Source organism: Lutra lutra, chromosome 1 (genome assembly GCF_902655055.1).
Source record: "Lutra lutra chromosome 1, mLutLut1.2, whole genome shotgun sequence".
NCBI lineage: Eukaryota > Metazoa > Chordata > Mammalia > Carnivora > Mustelidae > Lutra > Lutra lutra.
In genome coordinates this window covers 108,556,087-108,564,238 of record NC_062278.1, presented here as the reverse complement: position 1 = coordinate 108,564,238, position 8,152 = coordinate 108,556,087, and the positions used below count along the sequence as shown (strand labels likewise).

The 8,152-nt window shown below is 41.8% G+C and overlaps 1 non-coding gene across 1 annotated transcript; it reads left to right on the top strand.

The window, feature by feature from the left end:
- The first annotated feature begins 7,315 nt into the window (after positions 1-7,315).
- On the top strand, positions 7,316-7,417 carry LOC125089628 (U6 spliceosomal RNA). Its single transcript, XR_007124002.1, has one exon. It is a non-coding gene; the product is annotated as a U6 spliceosomal RNA (small nuclear RNA).
- The last annotated feature ends 735 nt before the right edge of the window (positions 7,418-8,152 follow it).

The window sequence follows — 8,152 nt, the reverse complement described above, 5'->3', positions numbered from 1 at the left end:
GGGTGGTACCATGTGCAAAGGACCGGGCGGCCCTGGCCTGCCTGCACAGGCTTCAGCTCAGGGGGCTGGAGTGGAGGCATCTTTCCACACAGCCCCTGCCAGTGCACGATCATTCTGATTCTGTTTCCCCTGGAAGCCTCTCCCCTGCTCCAGAGGAGGCTGCCACAATCCAGGTGGGGACGCCAGAGGCCACAGGACCCTGAACGTATACGTTTCTCCCCACGCCAAGCTCTCATCCCATGTCTCTCTGTCCTGAGTTTCACACAGTGCCCAAAGGAGCACCAGAAAGAACCCGCCGCTCCTGATCCTAGAACCTGCTGCCCCAGTCGCCCCCTGGGAGCAAGATATTGGCCTCCAGTGGTGCCTGGGGCTGGAGGACAGTCAGAGGGGGAACAGCTAGTCCTCCATACACCTCTGTTCCGCTGGAGGAAAGGGAGCCTGGAGATAAGGGTTGGCATCTGGGAAGAAACTTCTCCCTTAAACAGATGGAGCCTGTTGGAAGTCAGCCTCTCCCTTCTGAGAAGCTCAGGAAGGTTCTCCAGGACTGTGGCTTGAATGACAAGAGAGCACAGAGATAGGCAGGGAAAGCTGGGCCAAGGAGAGGCTATGAGGAGGCTGCCAGAGGCAGTGAGGCAAGAGAAGGAAGGAAGGAGGGCTCCCCAGCACCTGGTGGGAGGGCTTGGAAATAGAGGATGAGCAAGTGACAGAGATGGGAATCTACAATAGACTTCCTGGTGGGTGGCCTCTTCTAGCAAGGTCATTAATCAATCAGTCAGCATTCATGTAGCCCGTCCCTCCCACTCGGCTTTCAAGAAAGTTTAGATTTTCACCCTACCAGTTAACTTTCTGTCCTGTTCCTTTTTTAAATTTTTTTTTTAAGCTGACAACAAAGAGAATTTTAGGATTTTGGAATTATCTACAGAAGTGGAATCCCCACTCCACCCTGACCCTGGCAAACAAAGAATCTAAGAAGACAAAAAAAAAAAAAAAAAAAAAAAAAAAAGATGTAAACAGTGTTAATGAGGCGAGATGACCTGTTTTGTTGGGGGTAGGTTTCTGCTTCTTTAAGTAATAATACATCCTTATTTAACCTCCCCATGCCTCAGTTTCCTCATTGGTACAGTGGGGATCTGAACAATATGCGCTCCAGAGGTTTGCTGCAAGGATTAGACGAGACAAAGTGTGTACCGTGCCGGGTATGGTGAGCACCGGGGAAATGATAACCGTTCTTTCATAATCGGCAAATGACTTCTGAAGCTGAGGTGAAATTTGTTGCAGTTTGGTCCCCTTTTGCGTCTTGACTTTAACAGCTCGTAATTACTCCCAAGCTAAATGTTCGTTCTCAGGAAGCATGTCTCATAGACTCTCTTTGACAGCAAGCTCCCCCGTCAGTAAAAAATGTGTTTCAATTTATAAAAGTTCTATTTTTGTCCTGCCATTTTTAGAACTATCTTTCTCTATTAGCTAAGGAATTGGACCAGATAAGCTGGGAGATCGTTTTCCAATGAAAAATTCATGACTTGGTTGCATAAAGTGAGGAACTCTATCTACTCCAGTATCTTCAGGTCCAAATATCAACAAACACAGATTAATATTTTTGCAGATTGATTTGCAGACTGAGAGAGCCAAACCCATGCAGTTAGCATCCAGTGATGAATGTCTTGTCAATAATGAGGTCATTTGTATGCAGTGCATAATTCAGAGAGGAAGCACACTCTTGTAGGCTTAATTTAGCAAACTTTTAAAAATAAAAAAGAATTAACCCGAAGGAACCCATCCATAATGCAGGGGGATTAAAAACTTGAAGGTATTCAGCCGTGCATTATTTAGAGACCCAATCAATAGAGAATCTCAATCTTTCACAATATGAAAACGGTTCAGTAAAGGAGGCTCATCCAAACATTTGAAATATGATGCAACCTTCGAATGGGTGCCGTACAAACTTGTGGTAACGGCCACCTGCGCTGGTCTTAGGCTGCCTGAGTTCGAATCCAGTCTCCACCACCTACGAGCTGTATGACTTGGACAACTTCATATCTTCGTCCTTGTCTTTCTTCACTGGTAAAATGGAGATTAAACTAGTATGTATCTCAAAGAGTCGTTGAAGATTAAATGTAAAGCTCTTAGAACAGTTGTTGATGAAGAGTAAATATTTAACAAGTGTGAGCTAATATGTGATGTTAATAACGCAGGGTGGCAGAGACTGCTAACTTAGTATCCAAGCCTTTTCCTCCTCTTCTGGGGCTCCTGGCTAGACGACAGTTACCAGCCTCCCTTTCAGGTAAGTGTAGCCATGTGGCTAAATCCCAGCCAGAGGAATGAGGGCCCATGTGACATGGGCCCCTGCCAGGCCTGGCCCGTAGAAAGCTCCCACACAAGATCTCTTAGCTTTAACTCTGCTGCTGGCTTGGTGGAGACCAATGCAATAGCTTTGGAAACTATATTATGGGAACGGTGGAGGCCAAGATTCTGAAATCACCACTTGGAGGAGAACAGCCTACAGATCATGAGAATTCATTTTGGACTTCCCATGAATGAGAAACCTTTCTATATTAAGACAGTGGGATTTGGAGTTTCATCAGTTAAGGCAACAAACCTGTAACTACTTCACAAAGGAGGGTTTCTTGCATTAAGTGAAAAAATATAAGAGATGGATGATATACCAGACCCTGAGATGTCCCCCAATATTTGTTCTTGGTTTCTTTCTTTCTTTCCTTTTTTTTTTTTTTTTTTTTTTAGTTGAGGAACACTTAAATACAGTGAAATGCAAAGATCTCAAATTGTAACACAACAGGTTTTGATGATTTTTACTCCCATGTAACCAGTACACTAATCAAAATTGTAGACTCTGTCCACAACCCTAGAAAATATGCTTGTCTGCAACCCCACAAGAAACCACTATTCTCATTTCTACCACCATAAATTAGTTTCACCCATCCTTGAAGACCATATGAATGGAATCATAAATTAGGTACTCATCTCTGTCTGGTTTCTTTCACTCAACAAATATGTTTTTGAGATTTATGCATGTTGCTCAATGTATCAGTAGTTCATTGTTTTTAAATTGTTAAACTATGTTCTGTTGTATGAACATGCCATACCTTGTTTATTCATTTTCCTGCTGATGGACACTTGGATGATTTCTAGGTTTTTACTATTGTGAAAAAAGCTGTTCCAAACATCCACATACAAGTATTCTTGTAGATTTTTAATCCTTTCTCTTGGGTAAATATCTAGAAGAGGGATTGCTGGGTGTGTTTTTCTGTTGCCGCTGTAACAAATTATCACAAACTTTGTGGCTTAACGCAACACAGATTCATTATTTTATAATTCTAGCGGTCAGAAGTTGGACACGAGTCTCACTGGGCTAAATCAAGGCGTCCCTTTCCAAGGGCTCTAGGATTGCCTCAGTTAAATCTGGCAGCCAACACAAAATACCAGAGATGGGGTAGTCTCAAGGACAGAAATTTATTTCCTCAGTTTTGGAGACTGGAAGTCTGAGATCAGAGTGTCAGCACAGTCCAGTTCTGATGAAGATTTTTTTCCCCTGGCTTGCAGATGGCTTGTGTGCTTTCAGTGGCTGGGAGGAGACAGACAGACAGACAGATAGAGACAGAGAATCCTCTGGTGCCTCTTCTTTCAGAGGCTCTTTAAAGAGCACTAGCCCCACGGGTGCCTCACTCTTATGACTTCATGTGATCCTAATCACCAACCAAAAGCTCCATTTCCAAATACTATCACCTCAGAAGTTAGGATTCCAACATCTGAATTATAGGAGGACACAGTTCAACCCGTAGCAAGGGTATTCTGGTTTTGTACTCTTTTCAGCTTCTAGAAGCTGTCTGCATTCCTCTGAAGGCAGAGGAACACTCCCCACCCACTGTCTTCAAAGCCTACAAAATCCAGTTGTTCCACATTCCTGTCAGCATTTAGAATTTTCAGTCTTCTTGGGGTGCCTGGGTGGCTCAGCTGGTTAAGCACCTGTCTTCGGCTCAGGTCTTGATCACAGGTTCCTGGATCGAGTCCTGTGGCGGGCTCCCAGTCAGCAAGGAGTCGGCTTCTCCCTCTTCCTCTGCCACTCCCCCTAGCTCATGCTCTCTCTCTCTCTCTCTCTGTCAAATATAAAAATCTTAAATAAATAAATAAATAAATACTTCTGTGCATTCAAAAAAAAAAGAATTTTCTGTCTTCTAATTTTCCTCTCCTAATGGGTATGAAGCAATATTTTGTTGTGGTTTTAACTTACATTTCTCTGATGACTGAAAATGTTGAATATCTTTGTCTGTGCTTATTGGCCAGAGAATCTTGTTTTGTAGTTTCTCTTCAAGTCTTTTATCTATTTTTAATTGGGTTATTTGCCTTATTATTAACTTACAAAAGTTCTTTATTCTGGATATAAGTTCTTTCTCATATACATGGATTATAAATATTTTCTCCTAGTCTAGGTAGGATTTTTCCTTTTTCTTTTTTCCTTTGTCTCCCCTCCCCTCCCCCTGTCCCCACTCCTCTCCTCCCCTCTCCTCTCCTCACCTCTCCTCTTTCCTCCCAGAAGAGTCTAGATGAGTTTATCATCATTGGAATACTTGAACAAACAGCTGGTTCCTACCAGCCGCTCTGGGCATCAGGAGCTCGCAGCTCCCCATAAGGCCCCGGCACCCCCTTGCGGACGCAGCTGTGGGAGCACTTGGCGCAGCGCCGGTGGCGGGGGTGGGGGGGGCGGCGCAACAGGAGCCGCAGCTCTTGCAGGACGCGAATTTGCACTCCGCACTTGTAGAAGCTGGTGCAGGGGCGGCTAAGTCCACGCAGCACAGAAGAGCCTCTCCGAATGGCTGGAAGCGTAGTGGTCTTGACTTCATTTTCCTTTTAAAGTTTATTTATGTGTTTGAGAGTGAGAGAGAGACTGCGTGTGCACGCGCACATGCAAGCAAGCAAGCTGGGGGAGAGGGGCAGAGAGAGAGAGAGAATTTTAAGCAGACTTCCTGCTGAGTACCAAGTGGGGGGAAGGGGAGTCCAGGCTCCCTCCTAGGACCCGGAGATCATGACCTGAGCGGAAACCAAGAGTCGGCCACTTAACCAGCTGAGCCACCCAGGCGCCCCGATTTCATTTTCTTAATAATGCCTTTTGAGGAGTAGATTTTTAAATTTTTGATAAGTCCAAATTATTATTTTTCCTTTTGGTTTGTACTTTTTGTGTCCTAAGAAATCTTTGCTTATCAGTATCGCTGTGGCAGATTATAATTTCCAAATATGGCTGCAAAAATAATTCCTCTCCATGTGCTCCTTCATATCATGTTGACATTATTTCCATTTTCCTTAAATTTTTTTTTAAGATTTTATTTATTTATTTGAGAGAGAGAGATAGTGAGACAGAAGACAAGAGGGGGTAGGTCAGAAGGAGAAGCAGATTTCCCATTAAACAGGGAGCCCAATGCGGGATTCGAGCCCTGGACTCCAGGATCATGACCTGAGTCTAAGCCAGTCGTTTAACCAACTGAGCCACCCAGTAGCCCAATTTTCCTTAAATGTTTGATAGAATTCTCTCTACCTGGGCCTGGAGTTTCCTTTCTGGGAAATTTTTTTAAAAAATTATTATTAGAATTCACTGTACTTAATGGGTACAGGAATATTCAGATTTTCCTTTTCTTCTTGAGTCAGTTCAGGTAAGCTTGCAAAGATTCTGTTCACTTCACTTAAGTTGTTAAATTGATTGGCATAAGATAGTTCATAATTGTCCTTTTTAAGTTTTCTTTCAAGGTCTGAGAATTCCAATTGACTTCCATCTTTTTGGCCTGGTACTGGTCATTTCTCTGTCCTCTCTCTTTTTCTTGACCAATTTTATAAAAAGTTTTTCACTTTTATTAATCTTTTCACAGAACCAAATTTTGGCTTTGTTAATTTTCTTCTGGTTTGACTATTGTCTGTTTTATTGATCTTTGCCCTTTATTATTTCCTTCCTTCTACTCTGAATTTAATGTACTCATACATTTCTTATTTTTAAGCTGGATCCTTTTTTTTTTTTTTTTTTAAGATTTTATTTATTTATTTGGCAGCGAGAGAGGGAACACAAGCAGGGCGAGTGGGAGAGGGAGAAGCAGGCTTCCTGATGAGCTGGGAGCTGGATGCAGCGCTCGATCCCAGGGTTCGATCCCAGGGTTCTGGGATCATGACCTGAGCCAAAGGCAGAGCCACCCAAGCACCCCTTAAGAGGGATCCTTAAATCATTACTTTGAAACCCGTGTTGCTTTTCTGATATAAGTGTTTAAATCCATACACTTCCCTCTAAGAGCTGCTTTGGTGTACCTCAAAAATTTTGCTGCTTTATATTTTCATTATCCTCTAACTTTAAATATTTCCTAATTTCTCTTGTGATTTCTTCTTTTGTTGATAATCTATTTAGAATCACCTTGTTTGAAAACACATGAATAACAAACAAAAAGCAAAATCAGACGATAAATAAAGAGAATAAACTGATGGTTACAAGAGCGAGGGGGTAAGGGGACAGGCAAAATGAGTGACAGGGAGTGGGAGTTAACAGGCTTCAATTAGGGCATGAATGAGTCGCAGGAATGAAGGGCACAGCACAAGGAATGGAGTCGGTGATACTGTAATACTCTTGTATGGTGACAGACGGGAGCTACCCTCGTGGTGAGCATAGAATAGCACATAGAGATGGTGAATCACTATGATTTACACCTGAAACTAATGTAATATTGCATGTCCACTACCCTCTGAAAAAAAAATGTTTAAGAATATGTAGCTGTTATTAAATAATGTGAATATCAAAAATAAAAATAAATTAAATTTAAAAGAATTATCTTGTTTGATTTCCAACAATTTGGGGATTTTCTAGCTATCTTATGGTTACTGGTTTCTAATTTAATATTCTTGTGTCAGAGAACATACCCTGTAAGATCTCAGTCGTCTCATATGTATGGAGAGCAATATTATGCCCCAGCATAGGGTCTGTCCTATTGAACATTCTGTGTGCACTTTAAAGAATGTGCAGTTGTTGGCTGTAGCATCCTATAATTGGGTTTCTATCTAGTTTACGTTTTCTCATACCTCACTTTCATTGGCAATTAATTCTCTCAGCTATCATTTATTTTTAATAAATATTTTATTAAATATTTTAATAAATATTTTTATTTTAAATAGTTATTCTTTTATTATTATATAATCATTAATAAGAACTTATATAATAAAATTATCTTAATTAACAGTATAAATATTGTTTATATTAATATTTAATATTTTAAAAGATATTAAAATTAAGATTGTCAGCTCTTTTTTTCAGCCATTTAAAGAGGACATTCTAGTGCTCGCTTCGGCAGCACATATACTAAAATTGGAACGATACAGAGAAGATTAGCATGGCCCCTGCGCAAGGATGACACGTAAAGAGGACATTCTATTGTCTTCTGGCCTCCTTCATTTTTCATGAGAAGTCAGCCAACAGGGGCGCCTGGGTGGCTCAGTGGGTTAAGCCTCTGCCTTTGGCTCAGGTCATGGTCTCAAGGTCCTGGGATGGAGCCCCGCATCAGGCTCCCAGCTCAGCAGGGAGGCTGCTTCTCACCCCACCCTCCCGCCCCACCTGCCTCTCTGCCTACTTGTGATCTCTGTCTGTCAAATAAATAAACAAAATCTTTGAAGATAAAAAATAAATTAAAAAATTAAAAGAAGTCAGCCAACATTCACACATTGCCCTCCTATATATAATGTATGTTTTATCTGGCTATTTTTAAGATTTTCCCTTTATATTTGGTTTTTAGCAGCTTGACCATGATGGGCCTGGGTATGGTTTTCTTTTTATTCATCCTGCTTGGAGTTCACTGAATGATAGGTGATGTTTTCACTAAATTTTGGGGAAAAAAAAATTTGGCCGTTATTTCTTCACATACTTTTCCCCTGCCCCCTTCTTCTCTTTTCTTTCTGATATCTCTGCTTTGAGCAATTTAATTATGAAGAGCAGATTTTGCTGGACAGCTAGTAATCACAGCCATAACGTTCCAGCCAACAGGAAAAGAAAACAAAGAGCAGTTGGGGCTCCTGGGTGGCTCAGTTGGCTGAACATCTGCCTTTGGCTTGGATCCTTATCTCAGGGTCCTGGGATCAAGCCCTGCATCAGGCTCCCTGCTCAGTGGGGAGTCTGCTT